The sequence below is a fragment of the Triplophysa dalaica genome, chromosome 15 (genome assembly GCF_015846415.1).
Source record: "Triplophysa dalaica isolate WHDGS20190420 chromosome 15, ASM1584641v1, whole genome shotgun sequence".
Lineage (NCBI taxonomy): Eukaryota > Metazoa > Chordata > Actinopteri > Cypriniformes > Nemacheilidae > Triplophysa > Triplophysa dalaica.
In genome coordinates this window covers 2,457,854-2,468,894 of record NC_079556.1, presented here as the reverse complement: position 1 = coordinate 2,468,894, position 11,041 = coordinate 2,457,854, and positions in this window count along the sequence as shown.

Here is an 11,041-nt window from a genome sequence, read left to right as displayed (position 1 = left end):
TTTTTGGCATCAACCCATGGTTGGGAAAAACATGCAAAAATGAACTTAGAAAATGTTTTGAACAGATGATGTTGGGTTGCACGAACCCAAAATTTTGGGTAAAAACAACCCAGCGTATGGTTTATCCCAATTTGATCAAAGTCCATTTAGGGAAGTCGTCCCACTCGTGCATCTTGATAAAGGGATTATATTGCGCGAAATCATGTTTTTCTGTGTCTTTGGTGTGTTATTAGTTGCCAATGCATGTATGACACATAAAATTGCAAAAAATAAAGATGCATTTCATCTGAAAGCGAATGCTCACCTGCCTCAAACACCTCGTGTAACCACACACCCACAAATCTACGTCAGTTGGTGGTTTGATCTGACTAAGACCACCCAAATGTAAGTAAATACGTAAGTAAGGTGGGTGTACCTGTCAGTACAATTGCTTTGGTACCTGATGTTGCAAATATGGTAAGAGACGTTACAGCTCCGTCACACGTTTGCAGTATTCGACCACTCACAATGCACTGTTTAACTGGCCAATCATAGCACACCTCGCTTATTAGAGCCATTATTTTTTCTAAAAAATCTGCACGTTTCAGAGAGGCGGAGCATAGTGGAGATACATACAACTTTTTTGAACCATAAACCGTGTTTACACATTGCAATACATCAAAAACAAATAATAATATTTGTTAAAGCCGTGTCATATGACCCCTTTAACATTGACTATCTTAGCTTTTATCCACCCATGGGTTAACAAGTATTATTTGGTTAAAATTAGGTTTGTTGTCATTTCTCAAAAGTAAAACCATAATGATTTAAAGAAAAATGTATCAGATACCTCTTAGTGGCCTTAAAGGTCCATTTATGCGTTGTATGCCAAAGCTCATATGTATGATAAAGCTGTATTCTATATAACACAATTTGCCATTTTGAGAAAAAGTATTTAATATAATATATCATTCTGAATTTATAGCCGATGATTTATAGTCGACATCGAACTAAACCTGCACAACAGCTGTTAATTTGTGATCCTTTTAACACTGAAATGCTGAAAGCAAACCCAAAAGTTCAATTTTGTGCCCTTTTAAGAGACAGTGATTGTGATAAAGATCGTGACACGGATAACATCAGTGTGGAAGAGCGTCATCATTTTGGATGCAGGGTTCGCCGGAAGGCCTACAGATAGATTAGAATGCATCTACTTATTAAAGATTCATCAGTCTGTGTCACTGTATGGTGATGGGTTATTTTTGGGGCAGAGAGTGAAACAAAAAGCATTGTTATCTCAACCTAGAAGCAGCAACGTTGTGTGCATTCACTCACTCTATATTCCCTCAAGGAAACAAGCACTCGTAGTCGCTCTTCTTCTTGTTTTTGAGGAAAGAGCCAATTGTAAAAGAGCTTGGGTGGATAACCTCTGGGGTCTTAGGATTTACCTTCATTCTCTCCATTGTATCCCTCCTGTCTTTTGAAAAAGCAGAAACAAATTTACAAACTTACTTCATGCAGAACGGTCTGCTTTTGTGTGGGTGAGTTTCACAAATGCGTCATGAAACCTACATCTCAGGAACCAGAGATTGAAAAATTGATGAAAGGACAACAGCGACCCCTAGAGATGGACAGGAGTATGCGTTGGGAATAGCTCCTCTGTGTGTTTTCAATGAAAGCAGGTTCGTTTTGTTAAACCAATGAAAGGGTTATTTCAAGAGGTCGAAGCTCAAATTTGTTTAATCCCTCAACCGTTTCTACAAGACAACAATGAGATTGAATGGATCACGACTATAGACTTATAGGGACAAATAAAAAAAAAAAAAGGTTCAAGGGATCTACCATGTCTCCTCTGATTCTCCAAAGGAGATCTCAATGTCTCAAAAAGTGCCATTTCTTAAAGTTTATCAGATTTTTTGGAAGAGTGTAGGACAACATCCAAACCAAAGGTAGGACAATAAAAGTCTATCATCTTGAATACGTTCTCAAAACATCTGTGGCATGAGTGTAAATGCCTGAAAACAAGCTAAACCTTTCGTCAATGTATGACATAAATCCCTCTCTTTACATTATTTGTAACTATACTGTGTAAGCAGTTCTTCACTTCTCTATCAGAGAGCTGTCAAATGATTTGTTGGTGTCTGCGTTTTAATTCAAATTTCACTGGGTCATTGGGTCCAACATGTGAGAAATAGGGTCAGGTGACTTACATTTATATTGACTATGTCAGCATAAACCACAAAACCGAGGAAATTGTAAATTAGATGGAATGAGCACCCCACATGTGACCTTTCACACCTGACTCTCGACCTATGACGAATCAGCACAACATTTATATTGATGTACAGATCCGGCGCTTCATCAACCCTAAAGTAAAACGCAAGATAATATGAGCTGAATGGAGCATAAAAGCATATTATTTTAGTGTTTCTATGATCAAGGTCAACTCCAAATAGCAGGAAGAAATCTTTTTACGGCGTTTTACGTTAAAGAGGTCAGTCTTTATGTTGTTCAAGGACTCGAGGTCTGTCAAGGTTAGGCGTATAATAGCCTGGGGGGTCAGTCCACCGCAATGTTTGTTATTAAGAGTAAATTGGATGATGTTCAAAGCGAGCCAAATTCCTGTCCTTATCAAAATGCATCTCTTGGCACGTAATAATTCAAAATTGCAGGTTTTTATAACTAGCCAAGACCTTCGAGTACAGTCAAAAGAGGGGTCCGTGTCAGCCTTAAGCATTTGGCATGATTATACTGCTATGATGACAAGTCTTAAAAGAAAGAAAAATACAGCCAAATATGCTACTAAAACGTGTCTCATATCCTATCTCTAAACCTCTACACCCAAAACAAATGCTCCTGAGCTCCGAGCCATATGGCAAGGTGATTGAAAATGATTTGGAACTCCAACTGATTATTATAGCCAGCCCAGATGGATATCGTCTTTGATTGCTTTAAAGCCTGAAAGGGTTACCCACAATTCCCCCGGCGGGTCCTTGTATTCCCATCTCTCCGGCACCCTTTTGCTCCTGAGATACTGAGAAGCGGCGGAGGAGACCTTGACACATCTTTTCTAATATCCATCCCCCCCGAGAACTGTCCCCATTCGGAGTTCAGCCACACTGGGATTGAGAAATGATGGGCCTTATTGAAATCGTTACAGCTCTCCCCTCCGCAATATTTTCACTCCGCAGCCTTGACTGAGGGATTCTTATTGCCCTGCCCCTGGATGAGAGTGAAAAATAGCCATGATAAAAAAACAACAAACAATAACCTAAAATGAAAAAAGGTACGCTGTTCTCATATCACCAGCAACACATGCCTTTCGTTCTCGGATTCGTTCTAGTTTGCTTCCAAATATAAAGACTTAAAACAGGAACAGAACTTGGAGGAATAAGACGTTATGATATTTGAATGATACTGAAAGTCACTAGCTTGCGCTTTAAAAGGCACATAAAGGGATGGCGTCTGTATCAATATTGGTGTACACGCTTTAAAAAAAGATATTATATCCAAAAAAGGACAACTCTGTCATCATATCACATAAAAGGTAAACTTTTTAAGAATATCCACCCATGGCAATATAAAATATGTACACTCTCAATGATGATAATAATGAAATAAAAAGCTTTTAAGGTGTGCAAGATATTATTCACAAATGTGATCTGCAAAATAAAAATGCTCATAAGTTTACAACATGCAAATGAGTACATAACTACAAAATGTTCATTTCTGAATTAATTTGACCTTTAAAACAAAGTAACAAAACACAGGAGAAGATCAGACGTACTCGGTCTGGAGGTGGACATCTCTCCACAGGAAGTGACACATTCTTCCCGTCCCTCATTAGAGCCACATCAGAAGAGAAACCTGAATGTACATCCCGCTGTTAGTTTAATTACCCATCCTAATTACTCAATCCTCTTTTCAAAAGACATTTGTGGGAGTGACATTCTCCAGCCATTGCTGTTCTTAAAGCAGGACAATGAAACAAACATTTCGTGTCAAATTCTGCTCGGGTCTGAACTAACCAGATAAGGGCGAGTACTTTGAAGCTAGATGTTCCTACATCAATGCACCGAAGTTGAACGCCGCGCTGTGTGTAAAATGTCTCTGAGCATATGTTAGAAAGAACGGAATTACGTAATGTATTAGACTCAAATTAATCTCAGGGAAGGTTGATGTAATTTTTTTCTGTTGAAAAAAGTTCTGTCTAAAGTATTAACTTGACGTTTCATTTAACCGCTTAATTCATTTTTAAGGTTTCTTTAAAGTCTAGTTTACACGGAAAGTTTAAAATATCTATTTTACAGGCATCTTATTTTGCTTTGAAAGTAAGCATTTTCATTCTGCTTCTTAATGCTCATGTTATTTTTCAAGGCAACCTCAATTTTCTGACAAAACAGCATGCAAGATATTGTGCAGCAATTTTGTGACCTCTTGCTCATAAAAATTATATTTGCACCTTTGCATCCTACACAAGCATTAGACAAATCGATGAATAGCCATTGGAATCAGCTCTGAAATTCCAGAACTCTTTCTGCAACCGCAAGTTTTTCTTCATTACAACATCAACAGGCACACACACACAAAGTTAATAAGAGCATAAATTCATTCTGTATCTGACCTCCTTAAGCCCTAAATTTATTAAAAAAAAGATACAGCTGTACAATTATTTCCAGAAAAAGATGAGCTGTCGGAGACAGGCACGGGGACAGAACTATAGCACGAGAACGCAATACATCATCTCATTAATCCCTTGGTGTTGTTTACGTTATGCACGTACACGCCGATTGCCAACTAAACACAGACATATGACTTAGTTTGACTTACAGTGTGCAGTTAATGTCCAGCATCTTCCAGCAAATGATCTCCAAATCTAGCGTTATATCCACCGTTTATATAACATTCGTCAACGAAATGCAGTGAGCAAACAAACACATCTAAACTTCCGTCAGCTGAGTGATGCGGTATTGATGGGAGTTCTCTTTCGTGGGCATGCTATTCCGGGAGAATGGCCAATAATTTTTAACAAGTTGACCATGTTAAGCATGAGAAGCCAGCACGTTTAACAGTGTTAAGAAGTCAGAATGCATGACATAGCATGATAGCCTATCTTTAAACATGAGTACACAAAAGGAAAAAATGCAAGGAGATAAAAAGAAAATCAATGCTCTTAGATGGCACAGGTCGGGATCTTTATGGTCTTCCCGCAGACATCTTAACCTAAAGTGCTAAGAAGTAATGCACTTTAGTCTAAATCAACCTGAGGCCTGATGGTGCGTGGCTCACGGCCTTCTTATTGCCGGGACTGTGCCAATATGCCCTTAAACCAAAGGAAATCTGTTTTGAAACGATTAAAGAATCTGTCCACAGCCACTTAAGTCCTTCATATTTATTGTGACCCGTCTAGTTGAGAGAAAAATCTGTAAGGGAGACTTATTCGAAAAAGATGATATTGCAAGATATTTTGGACCTTTGAAAGCTTCGGTGGTAATTTGCTCATCACTCTGAACTTTATGCAAAACTTGACATTTCCAAAGATGAATTGAGAGTTATGTGTGCAGGGGAGTGAAAGGGTGTGAGATGGCATTTGAATGGAACACCCTTGTACAAAATCAAAAGCTTTCAGTTGTGGACACCAAACAAGTCTGACAACTAAAGACTCGGATACACGACTTTAAACATCTGAACAGTAGGTATAACACAGAGATTCTAAATTGCTAGTTGAAAAAACAGGAAAAGATCATTTTAAAGGACACATTGTTTTTCTTGCAATTGGTAACATGTGTGAAAACAATGCTGTTAATCTGGCACTATAACAATCAGGCAGCACCTGAAAAAATCAAGTCAGTTAGAAATATCCAGCTTTTGCAATCCGCCACAAAAGGCCCGTTTTCAACACATTTTACTGTATCCATAAAGCCAAGCCTGGCACATCTGCACAAATTTACCACCAGGTGCACCAACAGCCGGCAACCGATAAGGATTATGGAGTAAACTCTTTAAACTAGTTACTGATTTGAGCATTTCCCCCTCCGGTTGCGGAAATTTTTTGTTTGAACGTGTGGATTCCCCTGCCGTATCTTAGATCTGCTTTGAACAGGATCAGATTTGATACGGCTGTTCCGATAAACTCCTGGCAGCGTTTGTTTGTGAGAAGAAAATGAGTGGAATTTATCAGTGGGTTCATCTGTGGTGTTTGGATTCGTGCTGCGTGTTGGATGTTCAAACGTGTCTAAACACAGATAAACACTGCGTTTCAGATTATATCACCGTGATACTTCAATCAGAATTTGGATCTGGGGGTTTGGATCTGAGGGTTTTCATGGTTGTTGGGTGAGATCAATTGATCAAAGGGATGTTGTTATGTCTTTATAAAAACTGGGGTTGTAAGAAGTGAGAAACGGGTTCGAGTGATTCAAGGGTGTAGTACTTGGAGAGGCAGGGTCCTGCCTAGGAGGGGGGTTGTTTCTGGATTGGCCGGTGTAGATCACATGACCTCTGGCCGCAAAGATAAATAGAGCAGCAGAAAAGGGGCCGATCGATACCTGGCTGCCTCAAGAAAAATAGCATGGTTTCAATACACCATTAAATTTGCCCTTGTTGAACTGCTTTTGATCAGATGGAACAGAAACCGCTCTTCAGACTTTGTACAGTACATGATCATTTCTTGTGCAGTTCATTATAACTTGTGACCCAATCGTGGTCCGCAGATTGACAGTCTCACGACTGGCATGTAATTTCGCATATATGGCCTCAAAATGATTGGCATAATGCCAAATCATCAGATTTTCTTCAAGGCAGTAAAAGATATTCTCAAGAGAAAAATTGGTACATGATACCCCTCAGGCCTGAAGTCCCACTGGAGCATGTCAATCAAAGCAAAGGATTATGGTATAGTGAGCAGTATTGATATACAGACATTCATAACCATCATATCATATATCTTTGCATGTCATGGATCCCTCATCCGGTGGGCAGTACACAACGGAAACAATGAAATAAAATATTATTACCAAATGTACACATTATTGTACACATTTAGATCTGGTTCAACTTCATCATGGTCATCATCCCCATGTACCGCCTTTGAAAAAAATTAAGCCACCATTTCAAACACCTTTTTCAGTTTTTCTGAATATACTAATAATAGGTGTGTTTGTAAAATAAAATAAAATAATTGAATTCTGTGAGCTAAAATACTAACTGCATTTCTCCAATATTTCACACAAAAATATTGTTTCTATTTGCATTAATGTGCAGAAAGTGAAAACTAAGTGTGTATTTTTTCAGACCTCAAATACTGCAAAGAAAACAAGTTCATATACACTTTTAAGCAATACAACAGTAATATTGGTACGTGTATTTAGGAAATTATTTATGTAATAACCTCGGTTTTCATCTGTCTTTTCATGATATTAGTCTTCCACATTGCTGTTGGATGACTTTGTGACTACTGAGGTTTGATTTTGTTAAAATTAAGCAGACACTTGACTGGAATGGCCACAATACATCTAGAGATGCTGACTCAAAGAGAAGTTTCAATGGTCTCATAATTTTTTCTGCAACTGTATATTATTATTTTTGTCTTGTCTTGGTCTTTGTATCTAGTCTTGTAAGATATGCTTTGTATTGTCTAGTATTAAACAAATCACTTTGTGTTACAGTTTAAATGCATAAATATTTTCAGAAAATCATTAATAAAAATAGTGATTTAGGCTTTACCTCCAGATCACACAATGCCTTTGACAAAGGCACACATCAAGATTCAAATCATTGTTGGTTTGACCTAAAGTGCTACAGCAGGCATGATCACAATCCATTTTCAAGGTGTGGAACCAGTGTTTGTCATACAGAAACTGGAAGAACATCAGAGAACATGAGATTGACACAAATGTCATTTTGTGCGAACTAACCCATTAATTGACAACTGAGAGATGTTAAGACTGAACCAGGAACTCAGCTGATTGATGATTGGCCTCCGAAGGTCTAAACAGTAAAAAACACTGAAAGAAAAGTGACAAGGTAATCGCTAAGAGGAGACGACAAGCAAGTGAAGCTGAAAGGGAAAGTGAGAACAAGGTTCACAATACAAATTATCTTTCACAGGCTGTAGTTTTACACCTCATTATAAAGAGCACAACAGGACTCACTTTCCATTGTTCTGTTCCCACATGTCACCAGTGACTGAATGCATTCTATACAACATACAGTACAACCTTTCTTTTAGAAAGTGAAAGAGATTCTATTATAGGGTGTTATAAACAAGCAGACAGCATTAGGTCTTCCCTGCAATACCCAGTGTAATTTTTACAAGATCTATTGAAAAAAATGCAATATAATATACATAACTATGTCTTCAGAGGTGAATAAAGAGCTTACATAATGATTCGCCTTTACATGGGATTTGCGTTGTTTAGCCCTAAACGGACAAACCGCTCTACAGACAGCGTTTAGTAATTACCTTATGATCAAGTTCAGTGTTATGGATGTGACATTTTGCGTTATGGACGTGACATAAAAATGCTCAGAGAATGAATTTGTTACAAATATATTGAACCCTCTGTTTTTATTTGACTAAACTCTTGTTGATAGAGTCTAAACATATAAAAATGTCGGTCTATGAAAAAAAATTATATTATGTACTTTGTGTTATGGATGTGACAAAAAAGGACGTGTTTTTGGGAGACGACAAACTTTGTAGGATTTCTGTGAAATAAAATGAACAATCCTGAAGCAGTAATACCAAATAGATGGAGAAGGGATGCTTCTTTTTATAAAAAATAAAATAGTAACTTTATTTTCAAACGTGTCCATTTATGAGGAATATGTAGCGTTATGGGTGTGACAATCTTGAAAATGGCACTTCCCTGATTAAAAATCATGCACTAAAAATAAAACAAATGTCCAACACTCTAAAAATCATAATTCTATGTTTATCATTGTTAAACTAATAAAAGGAGACCGTTTTGAACACTGATTGTTTTTAATGTACTTTAATGTAAGTTAGAGACCACGAATAAATGAGCTTGAATAAAGGTGAAATGCAGGTCAGGCTCTGTATGAGGTTCAAGTATGGACACGTGCCATGTTTTGATCGACTAATGTTCTACTAATGTTCTAAAGGACATCTCCAATGAGGAGCCATAAAGGGCACCATCTGAGATCTCTAGAAGTCAGTGGAAATTACTCTACCCACTGATTCAGCATTAGATCTCCAGGCCCAGTTCCAGCATCCATAGTGTAGATTTTTCACCTTCTGACAAGCAAGCAATTAAAGCCAACACCCTTAGCCAGCGCCGTGGCCCCCGGCAGTATCTGTAATGACAGCACGGGTAAAGAAGAGGCAAAGAATAAGAAGAATAATGTGATTAGAGGCTTGAATTGCAGTCGTGTCGCATGGAGCCATTCCTTCTATCTCTCGCTCTGCGGCGATAGAGAGTTTGATTTATTGAACGGGGAACCAAAAGAACACAGTGTAAACAGAGAAGCGAAGCTAGTTTTGTTGAGTTATAACCAAAGAAAGCCTAAGCAGTAAACAAGCAGCTATTTCTTCTCCAACTCCATGCACAAGCACACAGCCATCTCCAACATCGCATGGAGCGGGTTAGAAAGTTCCATCGTGGCGACGGCGCTAGTGATGATAAAAACGTGTTTCATAGTCACTACCCAAAATGCTGGTCTACTGGGAGATAGTGCTTTTGTGAACACGCACTCCAAAAAGATACGTGCAAGTATGTATACACGTGTCTTGGACTTAAAACCTGAGAGGAGAACGGGTTTCCATGGCAACTGCCGTTACCTCTTTGATAGAAGTTGGTTGGCTGGAACCTGGGCGTGCAGAAATAAACCTCACCTGAGGCTCCGAGACATTTAAAAATAGAAACCGACCAATTTACGTGCGTACGTGAAACCTGTCGCAACACAGAAAACAAAAGCTGGGGTTTGCTGATCTGAATGCCAGTGATGTTTCTGGATGAAAGATTAATTGTGGTAAGATGGTGATTTCGGTGTTTGTCATAAAGTAATTAGCTGTCAAGTTGCAAAGCTATCTTGTAGGAATGCCAAAACAAACCTCTGCTTAATTGGAAGATTACAAGAAATGAACTGTTTTTCATACAATTTCATACAATTAACAGTCCTGACATTATCTTTAAAGTTTTTTTTTACATATTCAAAGCTAAATTTACCTTCTTGTTGCAAATCAGTTTAAGTAACAAGAACAATAATGTTTCTAATTTTTTCAAGACGCTTTTTTAAAGTGTATTTATTTGTATGACTCACGTGTTAGAAAAGATAAACATTGGCTTAGCATAAAGCATTTTCCTTTCAAAAATGTACCATAGTAACCATATTTTCTGCTTCATACTATAGTTCATATTGTTAGCACCACGGTCACCAAAATGAGAATTTAAAATGGCGGAAATGAAAGCTTAATACATGGTTTGCAGATGCAGTATTAAATAATTTTACAATGAAATAGCTTTGGTTACCATGGTAAATTGTGTAAAGGCCCTTTTGTGAAGCTATGTCACGCCGTGTTGAATGTTATGCCATCTCAAGAGGACAATGCAGTGTTTTGTTTTACTTGTTCGATTAGGATATATAACTCTGGTAGTTCGGTATTTGTTAAAAACTGCAAAAGCATTCCACAGAGTCGTTCAGGAAAAGCCTCAAACAAAACAAAAACAAAACATCTAATCAATAATAGCAGTTGAGTATGATCCTCCCAAGATGGCGGCGCCATTGCAACATAGGAAGTGACGTCAGCTTCACATTCTTTTCATGCACTATCATGTAATATATATGATATATACTGTATATATCACATGATTTATCTTCATGGGGTCGTACTGAACTCTGACAGGCAAAAGGGGTAAAACCACCACTGTGTTCTATTTTCAGTGCATCAAGTATGTGCACCTGAGTACTTCTGAGTGATTTTCCCCTCAACCTGAGAGATACGAGAGATCTCGTCCAAGAGTGAACAACTGGAACACAATTGCTCTTACCCTTCACAGAGATTACTGTACTTCAGCACAAATGATGGGCTAGTCCGCTT